At 41.5% G+C, this 20837-nt stretch overlaps 1 protein-coding gene across 3 annotated transcripts in view; it reads right to left on the reverse strand.

Annotated features, from left to right (window-relative positions):
- LOC128456092 (receptor tyrosine-protein kinase erbB-4) overlaps positions 1–20837 on the reverse strand; it is a 301537-nt gene that overhangs the window by 215295 nt on the left and 65405 nt on the right. The window contains exon 1 of one of the 3 annotated variants that reach the window (XM_053440142.1): positions 9043–9762. The exons of the other annotated variants lie outside the window; for them this stretch is intronic. The gene's annotated coding sequence lies outside the window, so the exon portion shown is untranslated. Of the gene's footprint in view, positions 1–9042; positions 9763–20837 lie in introns of those variants that run through there. 3 annotated transcript variants of the gene reach the window in all.

Below are 20837 nucleotides of genomic sequence, written 5' to 3' on the forward strand. Positions count from 1 at the left end.
ACAATTAACTACACGTTTACACGAATGCAAGGAAACACACACAGTCCAGTTTCTCTAGAGTCACCTTCTTCTCTGCAGGGTTCTTCTCAAAGACGTACATCAGTAGTAATATTGCGATCAACCACAGACTATGACCACAAAATGAAACCCTCCTTTGCCTTTAATACTGAGAGCCAGTATAAAATTGTATGAGCAAGAGAGAGAGAGAGATGAAATCTGAGTTAGCAAAGTTCTGCTCCAAGTACCTGTATACATCAATAGAAAATAGTATCAGTAAATAAACATCTGCTGCAGGGGAACAGCGAAAGGAGACACAGCAACTTGCTCTGTACCAGTGAGTCATCCACCATACGATTGTTGTTGAGTTGCTCTATGAATAATGTGAGTGCCACCTGCAAGTCGTGCACTCAGAATATAGACTCATTCTCCTATCAATTAACAGAGCTTTGGGCTAAGCGCCCACGAAATGTTGCGCTGCTCGTTAAAACCAGTAATAAACATCAACACCTACTAACAGAGTGAACTCTCTTAACTCCAACCATGTGTCTGTTCCTTCCCTTTCGCTGTGCAGAAGCATCCACTTAAAACATTCAGATAAAAACTGAACACTAAGAGGCTAATGGTGTTAAAGGCAAACAGTAAATGACTGCAGTGGAGGAGGCAGCCACAGCCTGTTTCCTGTCTGGTTCATTACGACTGAGGGGAAGACTCTGCACTGACACTACTGCACCAGAAAAACCAGGAGAGTTGGACACCAAACAAACTAAACTAAAGCAAGTGTTTAAGATGTTTTAGTCCCAATGAACTGTTTAGTTCCCTCTCACATTCCAAACTAGATTTCTTAACATTGTGGTTGTGTTGTGTGTATTTGCAGTGCAAGTGTGGTCAAATGGATGGGGCCACCATACTGCCATGCCTTAGTGTAGGAGCCATAGCCTGTTGGGTGGGGACATGACAAAAAATGCCAAAGGATCTCCATCGCCACCGGTTGGCTACACAAATACATTTTTCTATCAGGTGATTTCTGCAATTTTAGGCAGTTCTCATCACACTGAGGATTCTCTAAGTGTTCATTGTTCTAGTGAGTTTGGATCTAATTTGATACTTGATGCCATAAAAACAGGTTTAAACATCACAATGGACAGCTGAGAGTGTGCATCAGGCGGACCCTGCCACCATGGATCACTACTGCACAGACTCCTAATGAGAAAGATGGCAGCGTTCATATCTGGGATATATTGGCTTCATTTCATGATAGTGGGAGGAAGTGGGAGTCGTGTCGTCCATCTTTATATAGTCTATCAGTGAAGCTGTGGGCTGAACGGCTGTTAGGAGAAGTGCGCCTGCAGGGTTTTTCAGTCAGACACCTTACTGGCTAAAATACTTTCTGGCCTCAAGTGTTCAGTGACGGTTTGGTTAAGTTTAGGAAAGTACTTGTTTCGATTTATGAGAAGATCATGGCCAGGGTTAAAAAAGACCCTTTCACCTGGTTATCCACATGCAGAGGCTTTAAGGCAAACCTGTGATTTGTAGAGACCTCTTAGATTTGAAAAAAAAAAATGTTTTGCTTATGTGTCAATATGGAAAAGAGACGCACAATGGTAATTGTGTGTTACAGCTACCTTGAGAGCAGTTGATGTATTTGTGGCCATCTGATGAAAAGCAGGCTTATTTCCAGCCCATATCTGCCACATGAAATACTCCAGTCAATGCTCTGTTGAAGTCTAAAAATGTCCTCAATAGTATTGGTGTTCTGGGGGGTAGCTTACAATCAGTATATCACTGCTTTTTCACTGAAAACCACTGCCTGCTGCTGCTCACGGAAACAATGCTGCAGAGAAAGCAATATCGGATAAAGCTGCAGGTCATAAATACAAAACAAGGAGTTGCAAGCCACAGAAGCACTTGATAGAGCTGAGGGGAATCGTAGAATAGCGAGCTTTAATCCCCATAAACCACCATCATGTGACAATTTCAAGACCGTTATTAATATACAGTTAGATATAAAGTTGCTACAGGAGCTTGATGTTTGCAAAGGTGCATTTACTTATCATTAACTCTCCAATCTATCCATCTGTCTCTTCATCTGTCGACCCGCTGCAGCTCTAATATGGAGGTCGTCAGCTTGCTAAATAAACTCCAACTATATCTGTCACCGAGGTCAAATAGGCTGTCGAGCACACTCATAAACAAATTAATTGGCTTGCCAAAACTATTTATGCACTCTACGCACACAGACATGCATTTCATCAGCACTCTTATAACCCAGGTACTTATTTTTTGTCTTAATAATAATGAACAATGAATAAGTGTCTGCTAATTAAAAACATTCTTCTCTGAAACAGATTTGAATTGTTCAAAAAGGCCGGGGCTTGTAAAGAACAATTAAATGAGGTAAACAATGTGACAAAATAAAGTAGATAATATAAAACATTATCAGAAAAAGGGCAAATTTCTCAGGTTTCCCCTGTCTTTAGAAATGTATTTCCAATCCAAATTGTAATTTACAGTATCAGATAAAAGGATGACAGAAACCTGCATCCAGTTTTAAGTACGTTATTCATCAAGCTGCATCCTGCAAAGCTGTATTATTACAAGCAGGTAAAGGTTTGGTCTCCACTTGTCTTTCTGTTTGTTAGTTAGCAGAATTACAAAAAGGGTAATGGAAAGGATCACCATATAACTTGGTGGAAGGGTGTGATGCTGATCATAGAAGAACCTGTTTAATGAAGTTGCAGATGCAGATCAGGTTGAGAATCCAGGAAATGTTCTTAATTTTCTTTAACAATGTGAGATTGGCTTTTTGGTAGCCTTTTAGTAGATTAGAGAATGATTCATGCATTTTGATGAAAATAAATAAATATATATGACATGTTTAGGGAACCGATAAAAATGAGTGTGCGCAGTTTGGTGCAGATCCAAACAGAAACGGGAATCAAGTGAATTTAAAAGTGGTTTCCTAAGGGGACTGGTGTGTATTGGCAGAAGCATGTGGCCTCTGAGTGCCCTTTTAGCTCTAATTTCTAAGATGTCTCTTTATACAGCATGAATGAAAAAGAGACAAATTATGAGAATTAGAGCGCTGACATCATCAGTGACACATGGACCATATCTAACGTATGTGTTCTGCTGCTTTCAGCTTTGACAGGAGGGGTTCGTCACATGAAGCGCAAAGTGCTTTACAAAGTGATTTGTTGATCTTAGTTACACATTTTAGGAAATCAGGTCCTGAGCTTGTTCAGCGTTGCTCAGCAGGGATTTGTGAGTTTGGTGTCATGTATAACACACGGCTCACGCATGAGGCTTCAAACAACAGAGAGAAAGTAAAAGAAACAAACTGTGAGCAGCCCTTCACCTCCATTTGCAGCAGGCGCCCGATACAATAAGCAGGCATTTAAGAGAACATGAGTCACGTTTTCAGAGGGCAAATTACGGTGCCATCATTCTGATCCACATGAACAGCAAGTCTCTGTGTGTGTTTGTGTTTATAAAGCAAACCAGTGGACAGAAGTGTCTTTATATAAGACTAGTGCCTCGGGTCATTTACCAAAAGGTAATAAGGCCACAGTAAAGAGGTAAAGCCTGTCTGTCCGTCTGATGCTTAGCTTGCAGGTTCCCCTTTTACCTTGAAGAATACGTGGCTAATTTAGCTTTCACAACTGGAAAGCCTCGAGCAAGGGGTCGCACAGGTCAGAGATCACAATTCTAAGGTCACCTTAATCTAAGGCAGTATACCTTCAGTAAGGAAATCTGCTGAGTTTCACATTTACCCACGACAGTACCTCAAAATATAAAGGGGGACGATCCTAAGACATGCAAATGTAAGGGCTCATGGTGAAAGTCATGCAAAAAGATGTATTCTTCTCCGAGAGACACGTTTGAGGGGTGTAGGAAGTAAGCCAAGTGCAGCAGAGGAAATCAAGCTAAATCCAGTGGAACAAAAGCCGAATAATGAAAAGGGAACGTACAAGATAATGCATTTCCATCAATAGCGCTTCTTTCGGATATGTTGTATTTCAACTCTGTCACATTTTGTTGTGTGCTTCAGAGCCTGTGCAACGATCTGTGCCCAATGCTCATTGGTGCCACAATTCACCGAAGTGTGACGGTGCCTGAGGAGGTGTGCTTTCAAAACTATAACTCTCCATTCCTGCCAGTGTAATAATCCTCAGGAAAACCTAGACCAGAATAGTCTTGTTCAAAGCTCCACCAATTCATATGTTCTATTTAAATAATAAGTAAAATCACTGCCTGTGAAAGAGTTACTATACCCACCCAGAAAGATCAGTTTCTAGACTTAAAGGTGGGGTCAGTGATTCTTGGGAATGACTGTTGATATCTGAACTAAAAAAATAAGCAAATACACCCCTCCCTTCACAGTTCCTTCAGAAGCTCCACCCCCCAAATCCATGCACTATCCTGTTAGATAGCAGTAGAAGTATTTGTTATTCGGTACTCATTACGCTCGTTTCCTGGAGCAGTTATGGTGGAGTATGTACCTTGAGGCCACTTTCTCAGGTCCTTCTCTCATCCCTCAATAGTAGAAGGCAGAGGAATAATTACACCATCCCATTTGAGATGTAACAGGTGATGAAGTCTCTGCTAAACTGACTAAATGTTACCTATACACTAACTCCCCAGCAAAAGCAAAACAGCAGATACTGTAGCTTCCTGACATCGGGCAGGGGGCGAAAATATAACAGTCTTATTTTGCTCCGTGTCCGCAAAATGTGTTGTTAGGAACATACTTGCTAACACGTCAACCAAAGCTCTGTATGGTTATAACAGGATAAGCTTGTGATGGAGTACTTCAGCTCCTGAGTGGTCCAGAAAAAGGAAGAGTGCTTGTCACAGTTCGTACCGCCACCAAGGCCAGACACTCCTACACACATCTGTCTCGCTCTCATAATGGAACGACTCAAAGAAGAAAGGGAGTTGTCTTATCAGCCGCACCAATCTGCAGAAACTCATGTTTGTAAATGCCACCGCCATAAATATATCTGATATGTCCCCAATGCCCCCAGTCCTCCATCATCTTTGCTAGAAAGAGGGTGAAGGGGCGCCCTTAGCTCAGTTGGTAGGGCGTCCCCCCCATGGGCCTCGGCCAGCAGCGGACCCGGGTTCGATTCCAGCCCGCGGTCGTTCTCTGCATGTCACTCCCCTCTCTGCCCCATTTCAACTCTGTCTCTACACTATCAATAAAGCATAAAAATGCCAAAAAAAATCTTTAAAAAGAAAGAGGGTGAAAAGAGTGTTTACTTTTTATTTGTATCAAGGATTCTGTTTCCCCCCCCCATTTCCCATTCATTGTATTATCATAGCATTTTCCGAGGTGTCCTTGCCGAAGACCTTGTTTACTCAAACCTCCGGTGCCCAGTGGCTCATTGCGGCAGGACGTACAAAACACTTTAGACACATTAGAGCAGAGAATCCGGATGAAAACGAGTTCAAGCCCATCTGCTTCTAATTAAACATGCAGGTGCTTTACACTGTAAATTAGTAAAACTGAAAACGATCACGCTCAAATATGGACAAAGCATAGATTTGAATTCTCTGTTTCAATTTCTAACTCAAACACTGACACACACACACACACAGCTTGGCACAAACCACCCAAATCTCAGCTGGCACCGTTGGCACTCACAGCCTTGATAGGCGCATGTCTGATCTTGCTGAAGTAGAAAAACAGCTTGAACAGGAAAGGAGCAAACAATACTGTGCACAACATCTTTCTGATCAGACAGGAGGTGCAGGTTTTAGTGTTTGTTTTAATTAAACTTTAAAAAGTTGAGCATTTTACATAATCACCAGCTAACCAGAGAAACTGCTGTGCTAGGGTTATTATCCAGAAATTTTACTTTGCTCCAATTCAATTGTATAATTTGCATTGCTGGTAGATTTAAATTGACAGATTACTATTGCAGATTAGAATTAGACTAGATTAGATTAAAAATTTGAATTGAAAAACTACATTCAGTGAGCAGTTTAGTAACTTTGTAAGTAACGGCAAATCATATATTTGAAAACTTTTGTTGCATTGTAGATGATATGAAGTAAGTTTGACTGATCAACACTATAAGAGTGCAAAGGTTTTCATGCATTTAACTAATCTTTTATATTATTTTATGCATCCACACCAAGCAGGAGTACATCGCTAACCTAATAATATTTTCTTTAACAAACCTCAGCTCTGAGTTATTTCACTGGTTTGTTTATTTACGGAGACTCTGATATGGCTTACGAGTCAAGAGCTTTGTTGTGAGCACGGAGTTCTTGCTACAGTTATGAAGACACAATGCAACAGGTTCTCCACCCTGCATGGCAGTAGGCCAATTCTCCCTATATTCTCTGATGGATATGACCAATGTGAGGTTTCTACTCAAACAGTGAGAACATTTCAGGAAGCCTACCGGCCCTTCATCAACGTGGTTACAATTCTAAATAAGCAGTAAAGCTTATAAGGCACTTCGGTAATTTTTAGGGTTGGTTAAGTTAAGCAAAAGATCACTGTGTGTCATAGTGAGCGGCTTTGTTGGATAACTTATGAGGTCAATTCTTTACGGGGGGAGAAATAATTTAAAGAGTTGCTGAGAATCTTCAGGCAGCAACAAATACTGAAGGAAATAAACAAAATCAGAGAGTATTGATGTTATATTTCTCCAACTCCTATTTCAGTGAAGACATTCATTGGCATAACTATAACCTTAACCTTACAACTGAATGCCTAACCACAATCCTTATGCTATATAACCCTAAACTAAATCTAATTGAAACTTAAAAGCAAGTCTTCACCCTCAAGCAGCCCTTGAATTGGTAGAGGGCCGGTTCAAATGTCCTCACCACTCAAGGTCTATAATCAATATGCTCCTCATGAAGATAGAAATACAAGTACACACTTAACTCTTGCCTCAAAGCTAAAACCAAGCCATAACACAAGTTGTTCTCCCTTTTCAAAACTACCCTCATTTTAAAAGTGTCTCTAAGACAAAAGGGAAAACATGAGAGAAGACACACAATGGGCCTCTGCAACTCTGCACACCAATGTTATTGCAACACATCAGGCTTTGCGTCAATTGGAGAAAAGCCAAGCAACGCTCCAACAGACACTGTCTGCACTGGGCCACCTGGAACATACATGAAGACTCAAAATATGAATGTACATTATACAGATGAATACACACACACCAACACAAAGGTTTATACACGCACAGAGGAGGTTGTGCATCAATACATTCATGAACTCAGCGATGTCTTTGTTCCCTAATCATAAATGCACTGTTCATAAACAGGCCATGAGGTCTGAGCACACTGTTCAATATGATTCAGGGACATGGAGGGTGTGTGCATCAGTCAGTAATAAATCAATCTGAAGATGGAAAAAGAAGGGCACAGAACCACAATCAATCCTTTTACATCAAGTCCAAAGTATTGCTGCATTCACAGAACCCAGTCAACCTACTGTAAATGATGAAACTTTAATGCCGCATATAACAAAACCAGTATGCTAACTGGAATTGTGTGGTCGGCGCAGTGGAAATTGTGCACACTCCTGTGTTATGGGATTTAAGAGAGAGGTAAGCTGGTTTGGGCATGAATTATGAATTGTTCTGAAGTTTGCTGAGCTTTGTTTGCTTTCTCTGATCAGACGAGAGATAATGATGACAGAGAGATTAGAAACCAGTTTTTTTTTTTTCATGCATTTCATTGGCGGTTCACAGGAATACCAATGAGCTTCACTTAATTCTCTTGTTCACAGATGAAGCACGGCACCAGTGTGGCCTTTCGTGGCCTTTTAACCTTCAGCCGATCAGATGAACATCAGAACCATCACCACCTCTGCTGCAAATCAGACCCAATGTCCAGCTTGGATCAGGTTTAACTGCCACACCCATAGATATATATAGAAAGGCTAGATGTCTCGGCCAGCGGAGTCGAACGTCCGCACATGGCGGCCATCTTGCCACAGGCAGCTCACTCACCCATAACATTGTGTGGTAGTGGTACGTACTTTTTAAATAACCATAACTTGCTAAATTCTCAACCGATTTTTAAACGGTTTGGTTTGTTACAAACGTCAGAAATGTAGTTATGACACTGCATACTTATGAATAATTATGTTATTTTCTAAAAAATAGAATAGTGTTCTATATATGTACAAGATTTCCCTTTACAAATATACATCAAGAATTGTTTTTATTTTTTTTTATTTAAAAAGTACATGTACCATTACTAACACAATGTTATGGGTGGGCGAGCTGCCTGTGGCAAGATGGCCGCCATGTGCGGACGTTCGACTCTGTTGACCGGAAACGCGAATGAGACATCTAGCCTTTATATATATATATCTATGGCCACACCCACTAGGAAAAATGTTACTTTCTTGATTCTTGTTGTTCTGGGTTTGTACCCTCATGGTTGAATGCACTTATCGCTGATGAAAACTTAACTGCTTTGCCGGATGTAAAGAATGAGGTCTGTTCACTGCTACTGATCAAACCAACCCCTCCCCCATGTTGCTCACTGTATAATCCCGACACCTCTGACAACCTCCTCTCCGAACATGCATCAAGGTGAGCACAGCCTCCCTACAAGAAGTTTAAATCAAATTGGAAACGAGCCGGATTTAAATTCAGGGATGATAATCTGAGACAAATTGTTTAAATTGAGTTTCAAAAATCACAAGGATGAAAGACTGGAGGGAAAAACGAGAGGAGAACAAAGATAGGAGCTTTTATCTTCACGTCCTTTCCAGACGACCCTGAGGAGCGTCCAGACAAGAAGGTATTCAAGTGCCAAATCCCTTTAATCTCGCACATCAAAAAGCAGCTCACTTCCAGCACTTCTGTCTGTAGCTTTACTGAAATCACCCAGAACCTGCAGCGTCATCTTTTCAACTACACCCCAGACATGTTCCCTGGCTTTTAAAACAGGCAGCACTTCTTTTTTTTTTCTCTCAATGCAAACAGAACATCCTCCACCTTGTTTGCATCCCTTCAGCGCAGCACACTACTTTGTAGTCATAAAAGGCTCCTTGTTGTTTACCTCTCTGTTTCCTGTGAGATGCAGCTTCATGTCAGTGCCTTGGGAAAAAGAAAAAGTTCTCACTTTCTAACATCATTGTGCAGATACTCCTCCACCCTGCAGAAAAAAAAGGAAGCAGTGCATGGTAATCTGTGGGAGACAATCCCGCCACACCCCCGAGCTTTTGTATTACAGGGAGTTCAGTCAAATGGATAAATTAGTGTCACTGCCCTTGTCCACCTCCCTGTTGGGGGTTATCTCCCGTTTGCATCACACCAACATGCATCATGTTTGATGGCTGCGGGCGACTTCTCCTGTCAAATCCAAGCTGTGGCAGCTGAACTATTAATCAAGGATTCTTTGTACACTCTCATGCAAATACACGTGAACAAGAGAAACGTACCATCACACAGACACAATACAGAGCTCTGCAATTATTAGGGTAAATTTACGGTGCAGTTAGAAAATTAAAAAAATAGAACAACAGCGTCTTGTGCATATGTATATAGACGTGTATTAGCGTTCTTATCTCAACAGCCCATGACAAGTGTCAGTCAGGCCGCTGTCAAATTCAAAAGGCTGGAGGCGAGCCAGAGCGGATGAAGCTTCTTTCAGATGAAGGAATGAACAAAGACGAACTCGGCAACAGGCGCCTTTGTGATCGCACAGTTTGAAGATGATGGAAGCGTTTCAGTAGGAGGGGATGTCAGATACTTCAAGTAACATGGAGGGACTGCTGGGGTTGGGACACTGTGGTGAGAGAGTGACAGCGTCATCACGGACCCGACTGCCATCCAAACCAAACAGAAGCAACTTCCAGTAACAGAAAGAACATTGAACTTGTTTACTGTTGAAACAAGGTTGAAAGTTCATGTGATGATGAAAGTTTATTTTGTTTTTTTTTATTTTGCAATTCGGGTTAATCAACAGACTTAATGAGTTCTAATTATTTATAAAAATAAAGATAAATTCTGCAATAAAAAAAAAATAAAGAACCCGCATAACAATTAGGCCCTAAAATAAAAAATAAACGATTACTGTTTAGTCTAAAGATTTGGAAACTTACGCATGGTTCAATATTTGTCCCACTTATATTGAATATTCTGCCTTTAACCCAAAACAGCAAAAATAATAAATGCAGTAATAAACTGCAGCAGTGAAAAACACATCACGGTGCTGAAAAGACAGTTTTCACCCTCAGGCAACGAGAGTCATGAGCACTGGTTGTGCAATCTGACAAATAATTCTGTTGTTATGCTGTTTGTTGTTTTTATTTTGCCCTTTGAATGTCCTCTATTGTGCTTCCATTAATTCAGCGTGTATTGCCACAAGCACTGTATTGTGTATGTATTTCACAATATACAATGAGTGCAATTACAATTAGTAGTAATGAGGAATATATTTGTCCTGATGACTTCTGATCACCCAGAGCCAGGCCTTTTAATATCTTCAGGGGATTTTACACAGGATTTAACAATGGTATGAGAGTAGTGGAGCAGAGGGACACACAAACACTTTCTGGAAGAAGCTACATGCTGTACAGTGAAAAGGTTTAAATCGTTGTCATAGATAGTGAGGAACAATAGCATGTTTTGCTTTTCAGAGCAATAATAGCAATAATTGAGAAAATATTACGGTGCCCTGTCAACTGTTGACTAATAGAATAAATACTGTCCATGATAATAAAGCAGACTATGTGCATGTTTCTGAACAGCAGCCACAAGTGGCTATTCCAGGGTAATGGGGAATACTAACTAGTAGAGTTTGTTACCCTTGTCCGTGTTTTTGTGTGTTTGTGAACAAGATTGCGCAAAAACAACTGAGTGGATTTCCACAAAACTTACAGGGATCATGTGTTATGGGTCAGGGAGAAACCCATTTCTTTTCGGAGCAGATCTGAATCTGGGGGCGGATTGAGGCTTTTGTTAACTTCCTTTTACATTGTGACATTTTCACAGTCCAACTCATTGATCTGCATATTTAAGGAGACTGAGATATGATTGTGTGAAATTTAGTCAGAGACCTGATCCAGTAACATCAGTCCTACAGCAATATATCTGTCTTAAAACTTCCAACTTTTGATTTTTTAGAGAACACATATATTTAATATTAAGTGTAATAATTCGAATTATGAGATAACAATGGTCAGCATATCAAATTCCCCGCTGAGGGTCTATACATCAGTGAGGATATATCATTTGGCAAACTGTTCCACGGGGTCCAGTCCTGCGTCCCCGTGGGATTATGCACATCTTTCCCTCTGGGGCTCCTTCGTGTCCATGTCCCCAGGAAACTCGTCCCTCTGACTCACCCAATCTACCGATAATAGCTCAGCGGAGGTCATCAATCATCACAGTCAACCCAAACGCTTGGTTGAAGTGTACGGCTTTCATGATGAATTCTCATTATTATGATGTTCCCAAAAGATTATTCCTCTCCTCACCTTTGAGTGCGCGTGCTCCTATATGCATGTGATCCATACAAATTACCATTGATAGCCTCCTTTTATTTCACAGTGTGTGCCGGTGAGCGGAGGACCGCGCTGTGAGATCCATGCAGAGCTCTCACTCTCGTAATGAATCGCTCGCCAGGAAAGATTCCCCCATAGAGTACGCGCTGAAACCCCCGAAAAGCCAATGGTACATGATTACATTTGAAATATACCTTTATCAAGATCAGATGTGAATGCAGATGAATTGTGCTGATGAACAAAGTGTCAGCAGACACAAAAGCCCAGACGAAGGACAGAGCATTACCATTTCTAAAAAGGGCGATGATCACTGGAGAAGAACAGCGTCACCTCATAAAGAGCTCCTGAAGCCGGGCACAATGTAAATGGCACAATGGGACATCGCCGCCGAGGGGCTGGAAGAAAGACATCCCCTCACGAGCCGTGGGAGAAACAGACCTTGTATAAATGTACAGACAGCAGAGACAAGAAAAAGACAACTGTTTGGGAGGGGGGGGGGGGGGGGGAAGAGTTGATGCAAGTCGTCAAGTGGCAGCGGTGGGTGTCGAAGAGACAGATGTTTAAAAAAGGGGGAATACAGGTATAAGAACGCCGTTGAAAATATTCTTTGGTACTGGAGACTCAACCTTCGCTTGGGTACACTGAGCGTGCACATGTCTTCCATCAGGCAAGACAGCCCATTCTTTCAGTTCATTAACGGGGACATGTGAGCAAGGCCTTGATGGGCCGGACAAATGTAATGTAAGTTAATGTTTCTGTCCTTGGAAAGACAAGAAGAGCTGAAACGAAAAGAGACTTTTATCGATTGTGCAGTCGAATGTGTGTTTGTTGTGTGTGTGTATTTCGGGGATGCGTTGCTGCGGAGTGTGCAAGACGTCATGCTCTGCAAAACCTGGTACAGATCCAAGTCATTTAAGACTCAATTCAACCTCGATTCCAGCTCTTGTATCCAAATCTAACCGTTCCTCGCTCTTCAACTTGCAAGTGCACGTTTCTTCACACGTGCACATTTCAAGCATCTCACACACACACAAGGTAATTCATTATTACACAACAAGGTACAAAATTAAAAGCAGAATCTGAGGAGACGAGTCCCCGGGGAGGCTAAGAATATGCACAAGTGAGGTGTTCTGTTTACTCATATGCTAATTTATCCTCATGCTAAAGCCCACACGTGAAAATTGATTTCCTGCACTCAGCTATTAAATAATGAGCTCTCACTATCCAGCTGTTTCTTCCTATAAATCCCTTTTGCTCTTGTGGGTACTAGTCTAAGCACGGTTTACCTAATTCCCCGCTTAGCTTTTTTATTTTTCCATTTTGTGCCACAGAAACTAATAGAAGCTGTTGGTGCTGCTTTTTTAAATATTAGTATGTGCTTGATGTGTTGCTCACTTGCACTCACTACCCTTGGTCTTTGGTTTTACAACCTTGAGGCTGTTTTTAAATCCATATGGGTTATTTTCATAACCTGGATCCTGAATCTGGAAAGCTGGGTGCTGTTATTGATTCCAGGACACAGGGAGCGGTTTTAAGAGTGATAGCCTGAGCCTGGCTTTTCTGTATTAAGAACTGTGGACGTGAAAAAACAAACAAAGACTATATGTTATATAATAGGAGACAATATATAGCGCTCGGTACATAGTGTATATAGAGAAAAGAACATGTTCTCAACTTCAAGCTGTGTAAAGTTAGATGATGCGCCCCTGCAGAAAAAAATAAAATATAAAATCTCCCTCCCTCCCTGCCTACTGATATCATCATGAATTAGATGATGATTAACTTAAAACAAGTTTATTTATCTAGTTGAATTTTGTCAATTTCATTAGGTTTAATTTGTTTGATTTTACTCAATTCAATTAAATCAATTACATTATTTATTAATTATATATATATATATATATATATATATATAATTGCTTGGTATATTTTTTTTCAGCACAACATTTTCTATATTACCACACATTTACTTTTGCACTTTGACATAGTATATCAACATATTGGACCTAAAAATTTAGTTTAGTATCTATATGAAAATGTTTTTTTTTCTTCTTCTTCTACTTTACTACTTTTTACTGGGGTATCCTGCTGTGTCATTGCATTCCCTCACTGCACAGAACAAATGAAGTAATGCACACCATCACTGGGAAGGTATGCATGCAAATCTTCAATCAAGTTAAAGCAAGCACTTCATCAAATCATCAGAGACTGCGTTTGCCAGGAAGCTTTCTGATACCACGAACCTGTAGGTCACCAAGGAAATGCAGGGTGCCTGGCTCATGATTGGTTCAGACCATTGGATCAAAACGTGTAAACAATCGGCAGATGAATAAACTTCTCAGAAAGCTGAGTCATCATTCCTACACCATCCAGACTGAGATGTTTCCATTGCAGCTTATGCTATTGCAGATACCTGATTAGGTTTTATGTGTTTTATCTTGCTGAATGGTACTTTCAGCTCAGGCAGAGAAATCCTTTCCCCGCAGGGATAGTCCCTTATATTTCATCTCATACTCAATATACTGCTCTTGATCAGTTGATGTTCAACGTGATTGTAGTTAGAAGCTCTGGTCACTTGGTGACCATGATCATAACTAAATGGATTTACTCAGAGTTTAAAGACTGCATTTGCATTGCATTTGGTCTCATGAAGATTGTAACCAGCTCTAACACACAGTGACGCTCATATTACAAAAAGTATCTCCCTTGTTTATCTGTGATATGAAGTAAATACAGTAAATTGGACAAAAAAACAATAACAAGCTCTGCAGGTCATAGCTCAGTAAGGATGGCTTTCACACTAACCTTGTTTGGTCTGACTTTCATCTTTAGTCTGACCCCAAATAGCAGGTGTGATAGGTGCCTTCAACCACGGTTTAAAAAACTTTTTTTATGTTCATAGTTAGGACTATCGGACCAATGCAGAAAGTTGAGACAGATTGTACAATAGAATAAGAAAAAGAAGCGTCTAGCAGGATGCTTGCACTCTAATAATTTCACAGTAGCAACAAATTTAACTAAATGAACCAGATCTTTCATTTTCTCCATTCAAACGGAATGAATACTACCCACCTATGTACGTGTGTCATAGAAAATGCTCTAGTGCTTTCCTTAAAATGAAATCTGAAAGCAAAACCAACGATATCAAATGTCGACAATACAACACAGACCTTGGTTCAGATCTTGGTTCTAAAAGTGAACATCAGGGAAAAAATCTGGCATAAAGAAAAGAAAAGAAAATCCCATCAGAAACAGGCCAAAGAAAACCTGAAACCATGTTTCCTCGCATCAAAACAGTTTTATTTATCAGCGCTAAACTCAGACCACACAAAAACCACAAGCTGCAAAAGTGTGACCAGGAGTCTGCCTGCCCACAAAGTGTGTAAACAAGCTGAAAACAAGCACACTGCTTCACCTACTGTGAAATGAAAACTTGTGTCCAGTCCCCAATTATAATGCAAAAATGTAGAATTGACTTTTTATGTCAATCATTGTGATAATGACTGTGCAGGTTTTCTGTGAAATGTGCATATTGTGAACGTGTGTGTGTGTGTGTGTGTGTGTGTGTGTGTGTGTGTGTGTGTGTGTGTGTGTGTATGTGGTCGATGTGAAACTCCCTTTAACAGTATGTTCATGTCCGTGTGTGTTGTCAGGACCAATTTGAAGTTATGTGTCTGGGGCCTCGTTCACCTGCTCCTGTGCACTTATATGGTTATTTAGTCCAGGCAGACATAAGGCTGCCACTCAGGTCACGACCTTTCCCCTCATCTCCTCACCAGCCAACCACGGGTCAGCACTAATGAGTGGCAGGTCGGTCGACCAGGACGCGACGTCAGCCCAAGGTCCTAGTGACCTCAACCACCCACACACACACCTCTGCAAACTGCACTCTCCCTGCCAACAGGAAGGCCAACGCTTTGATGTCGAGGCTGATTAAATAAAGGATACCCAAAAAAGGGAGGAAGGGGACGGCGACGGTGGGTGTTTGGGAGAAGCATGATGTTGTGGGTCATGTCACAGCAGGAACGGAAGAGTTAGAGAGAGAGAGAGAGAGAGAGAGAGAGAGAGAGAGAGAGAGAGAGAGAGAGAGAGAGAGAGGAATAAGTACATTTTGAACAGGTCTTTTTTTTGGACAGATCTGTCTCCTCACCATGTGTGTTTGAATAATTGGTCAGGACTCTGCTATCAGTCACCAAGTTTGATGTTGGTTTGTGTGTGTGTTTGTGTGTGTGTGTGCGTGTGTGTGTGTGTATATGTGTCATGACATGCACCTATGCAGGCAACAGAGGATAGACCTGTGGGCGTTCACGGGAGCATATATATATATCTGCACAGACTCATTTTCTCTCTCTCTCTCTCTCTCTCTCTCTCTCTCTCTCTCTCTCTCTCTCTCTCTCTCTCTCTCTCTCTCTCTCTCTCTCTCTCTCTCTCTCTCTCTCTCTCTCCTCTCTCTCTCTCTCTCTCTCTCACTCTCTCACACACACACGTCATGTTTCACAATCATAACCCAACCTGGTTTATCTGTGCTCGCGTTTACAATCTCTGCCAGTTCTCACTCTGTCACTCTTCACTTTAATGTCAACACTTGGTTGCTCACCATTCAATTCTCCTGGGCTCAGCATATTAACAAACTAATTTACTCCGTGACACCACGAGCGCATGTACGCACGCACTGACGCACACACATCCCAGTGTGATATATGACAGTCATAACCATGGGGGTTATTTATACATCACCTCAAACTACAATATGTTTTAAATTCCAGATGAGACTGAAGATCAAATCAGAGCAAATTGACTTGCTATGATTAAATTTGCTTTTATGCCCTCCAACCCCACCCCCACCCCCATTCACTCCAACTCTCTCTCTTTCTCTCTCTCTCTCTCGGTCTCTCAGTCTCTCAGTCGTTCTTTAATACATACTCTTTTTTTCCCACAGGATGTAAAACACCATTCTGATCTTTTACTGCTTCACTGCCTTGGCTGGAGCTGTGGGGCTTTGCGCACTCACTTGTTTACTTTTCAGAAGGCGCACGCACAAGCACACGCACGCACACACACGCACACACAAACACAACATGTAACGTCTACCGGCTATGAGCCAGGTATCCATGCCAACAGTCAACAATGGAATGACAGGGTGTATGTGTGTTGACATCTTAATGAGGAGCTGTGACTGGAATAACCACTTAGACGTACACACACAACCATGCACACACTCACACACGCGTTTAGTTGTGTGTGTCTCTAAGAGCTAAAAGTAGGACTAGGTGTGTCCTTCATGACGAAATGTTCAATTGTACAAGTTCCACAAGGTTCTATGAATAAACCAAGATAAATAAAAGCAGAGCCATATTAATGTTAATGCTTTATTAGTACAATTATTAAGTAAAATAAGTACACAGGGGAAATTAATTGGTAGCAAGTATTTTGTTTGCATGACAAATTTGGGACTGCAATTTGAGTATGTCACAGAACATGAACAGAATAAATTGAAGTCACTATCCAGATGTAGAAAATTGTACTTTCGTAAAACTGCGATGTTTGTGTGCAACATTGTGAGACGAAAAATGCAAAACAACCTCCCTGTTCCCACTCTGACAACTTCTTTGTCACGCCGTCCATGTGTGCAACGCCCAAAATGACTGACAGGCGGAGAAAGCAATAACTCAACAGCAGGCATCAAACACTGAAGCCAAAAAGACCTGGACACTTCCTTACAGTTTTATGCGGGTCGGCCTTCCGAGCTGCTAAGGCTACTAGAAGCCAATATCAGTGTCACGTGATCAATCATGCTCTGCGGTGAGTTCATCGATGCAGGAAGGCTGAGCGGTGCAAGACGGAGATAAAGATTTAGGATTAAGGACACAGAAATCCAGCTGTATTAGGAGAATAAAAAAATACCCTGCATTCGGCTGTTGATTTTAAATTCTAAGCAGAAGGCAGCAGCTCAGAGAGCCGGCAAGGATTTCCCTGCCTGGACCTCGAATCATGAGCCAGTTGTCTACCCAATGCAAACAAACCCCTTCCACCCACATTTAAATGCAGAATCCTGTGTATTATATGCAAATCTATACGAATGCTCTACAGAGTTCTTTGAAGGTAATTAAATACTTATTCTCTCCCAGTCGATGGTGTATGTGCACTGTAGTGTGGGCAGCTGTAAACTAGTCGGCAGCTTGGAGGAAGCCGAGTTTAACTCATTTAGTCTTGACACGTCACTCTTTCTGCTCTGTTGTTAAAGCAATAGTTCAGAAGTTTTGGGGAAAAAGGCTTATTTAATGTTTTGTAAACACTTTCATTGTGCTACAGACACACTGTGATTATCTTAGCTGTCATTGAGAAACAAGGGTCGTAGCTCGCTTCGATTTGCCCCTGGCTTGGATCCCTGTCAGGCTACTGGCAGATGTTTCAGGACGGCTTCATTTCTTTCTCCTGGGAGGATGTGGAGGTGTGTTGTTAATGAATAACTTCCAGGCAACACAACATTTAGTTTCTAAATTTGCCTCATACCTCTTTGTGTATGCATGTAAGCAACATTGTAAATACTGAGCTCTAAAGCTTATACGTGACTAATCTTTGAACGGAGCCTGGTGTGCTGTTTGCCACCTATGCTATCTAAGCTAATTCCCCACTGGCTCTAGCTCCGATCTCATTGGACAGACGTGAGAGTGGTAAAGCTCTTATCACTTAACTCTTTGAAAATTAGTGACGATGGATAATGCCCCAAATATGAAACTATTCCTTTAAGTAGCCATTCGGTTATCAATCACTGCTTTGTTCTCAGACATATTTCAGCTGCAGGAAGTTTCACCTGGTTCGTGAAATCCTGTATCTACTTACTATGATGTATGTGGCAAATTTGAATATCACATCGTATGAACTTTCTTTCTAATTCTTTTTTCCCCCACTTTCTTTTTCTTTTGTCCTCTCTTCTCTTTCATCTATTCCTCATTAGACTCTGCGGCAACCTCCGACGCTGCTGCGCCTCAGATCGGCTCACCCTAATAACCCTGCCTGTCTGCATCAGCCTACAGTCGGCCTCGGCGCGTACCTCTCGGCTCAGCACCACCTACACGCAGTTATGTCGATAGCATTATAGATAGAAATCTCTACCGTGTCCCAATTGAATGACCTATTTTTCTTCCACAGTGGGATTGGTATTGCAATATCTGTGTCCGAGCCCAGACGGACAGGTGAACAACCGCAGAGTCAACGTCAAAGAAGAGAACACAAGAGCAAAGCGAGGTCAATTTTGTGCAAGTTAAGTCAACTGCGTGTTTTTTTTAACGTTCAATCAGTTACATTACTGTGTAGAGAAAACAGACTTGCATAACTTCGGCAGTTAACTCTCAAAATGTGCGTCTGCCTCTCCCACGGCCAGACCCACATTTTCTCTGTTGTCTCTGACACTTGTGCATATGTCATGTGTGGGTGTGTCTGGTTTTGACTACACCACTGCAAAGAACTGTAAGCTTAAAAAACAAACTACACTTTGGTTTGATTGCGTAATTCACCTAAGTGAAGGCCTTGGAACAACACAAATATTGACCCAACTGCCCACATGCAGCTAAGGGTTTTGCCCACAGATTGGCCCGTGTTTGCCGTCCCTCCATCAGGCAAACAAAAACCTGGGTGCCAATGTAAATAAGGATGAGTGTGCATGCGGTTGAGTCGTTATATAACTATATAAGCGAGTCTATATACCGTCAAGATGGCACATGTAAAAAAAAGATATATATAACACCATAAAGGTCAATCCCTGTGTGCTTCTTGAGTCTGTTGTGTCATGTATTTATAATGTTTTTACTGTATTTCTATGTGAATCATAAATGCTCGCAAGAAAAGGTAAACTGAGTCATTGATTTCCATCTGTAGTGAAATGGAGACCTTATCTGTCCAATACCTGACATTATGTTGTGCATGTTCATGTGGTTGCATTTGCTCATGAGTGTGTGTGTGTGTGTGTGTGTGTGTGTGTGTGTGTTATTGCACAGCGCCTCATGATTCCCTAGGTCCCTGTTGCTCGGTTTGTGTGTTACACTGTGACCCCACGAAGGAAAGCTGTGTTACTCATCACATCTGTGGTCATCACTGAGGCCGCACCCATGGGGACGAATAAAGACAAAGCACATTACCTGCAAGACAGAGAGAGAGAGAGAAAAAGACAGTGTTAGATTTGAGTGTGCTTGTACGTTGCAGTCTTATTGGATGCAGATACACAGATCAGATTCGGTTGATGTGCCTCACTGATCCTCGCACTTACAATTCCACCTGGGTAATTATCTTGCTGCAGTCACACAATTCAAATTTTCTTCTTTTTTTTTGGAGCAGAACATTTGAAAAAGGCACAGGCAGTGGAGATCAATCATAGCTTGACTTATTTCTGTTTTAGAAAAGTGATGCAAAAATGCATGCTAAGGAAGACAGGCGGTGAAATCTTACAAAAGTATTAGCTATGATTCATTTCATTATGGGCAGAGAGGAAAAACGGTTAAGACTGAAAATTACGGGCCAAATGTCTCTTTAACCCAACCCCCCCGACCCCCAAACATGTTTTCTTTCCTCATGCCAAACCTTTCTCCATGTTCTCATTCTCTCTCTACCAGACGGACTGGTGGCCTATTTGGTTTGGCAGCAGCGGCTAAAAACAATCTTTCTGTAACAGAGGTCCCGGTGATGTTTAACGCATTCAGGGCAGCGGGATGGAGGAATCAATCACCAGTTTGAAAGAAGGAAAAAAAAAAAACCTTGTCCTGCTATCTGCCACTTAAACACCTATCGCTGTGACTGGCTGACATGGAAAGGAAACCCATGGGAGGGAGAGAGAGGTCAAACCCATTTAGGCAACCATGAGAAAAATGTCACACAAAACAACGTGGATAAGTGGGTGACCCCTCCAAATGTTAGAGGCTTAGTCTGGGAAATGTATCAACCGTCACACGACCAGAGAGAAAGTATGCATGTGGACAAGGCATTTAGAAAAAATGCTCAAACATCGCTTGCTGCTGAAAATAGCTCTAAAATACCTATTTATAAAAATACCGCAGCACTCAAACATTTTTAAATTTACCCATGTACGCCTTGGCAAGGTAGATAAAAAATGACGGTGCAAACTAAATGTTCTTTTACTCAATCCCTGACTCATTTAAAGAAAAGAAAATTGACTTTACTATCTTAATTGGGCTTTGGAGGCATCTCAATCCTGAATGAACACATGTACATTATAGTAAGGATATCTGACACATGCCCGTGGGGACCTGTATCGGATGACATGGGTTGGATAAGGACAAATCCTTTTGAAATTATACCGGGGTTTGGCACAGTGGTGCTGTGGTTAGCAACG

The sequence above is a fragment of the Pleuronectes platessa genome, chromosome 14 (assembly GCF_947347685.1).
Source record: "Pleuronectes platessa chromosome 14, fPlePla1.1, whole genome shotgun sequence".
Classification (NCBI taxonomy): domain Eukaryota; kingdom Metazoa; phylum Chordata; class Actinopteri; order Pleuronectiformes; family Pleuronectidae; genus Pleuronectes; species Pleuronectes platessa.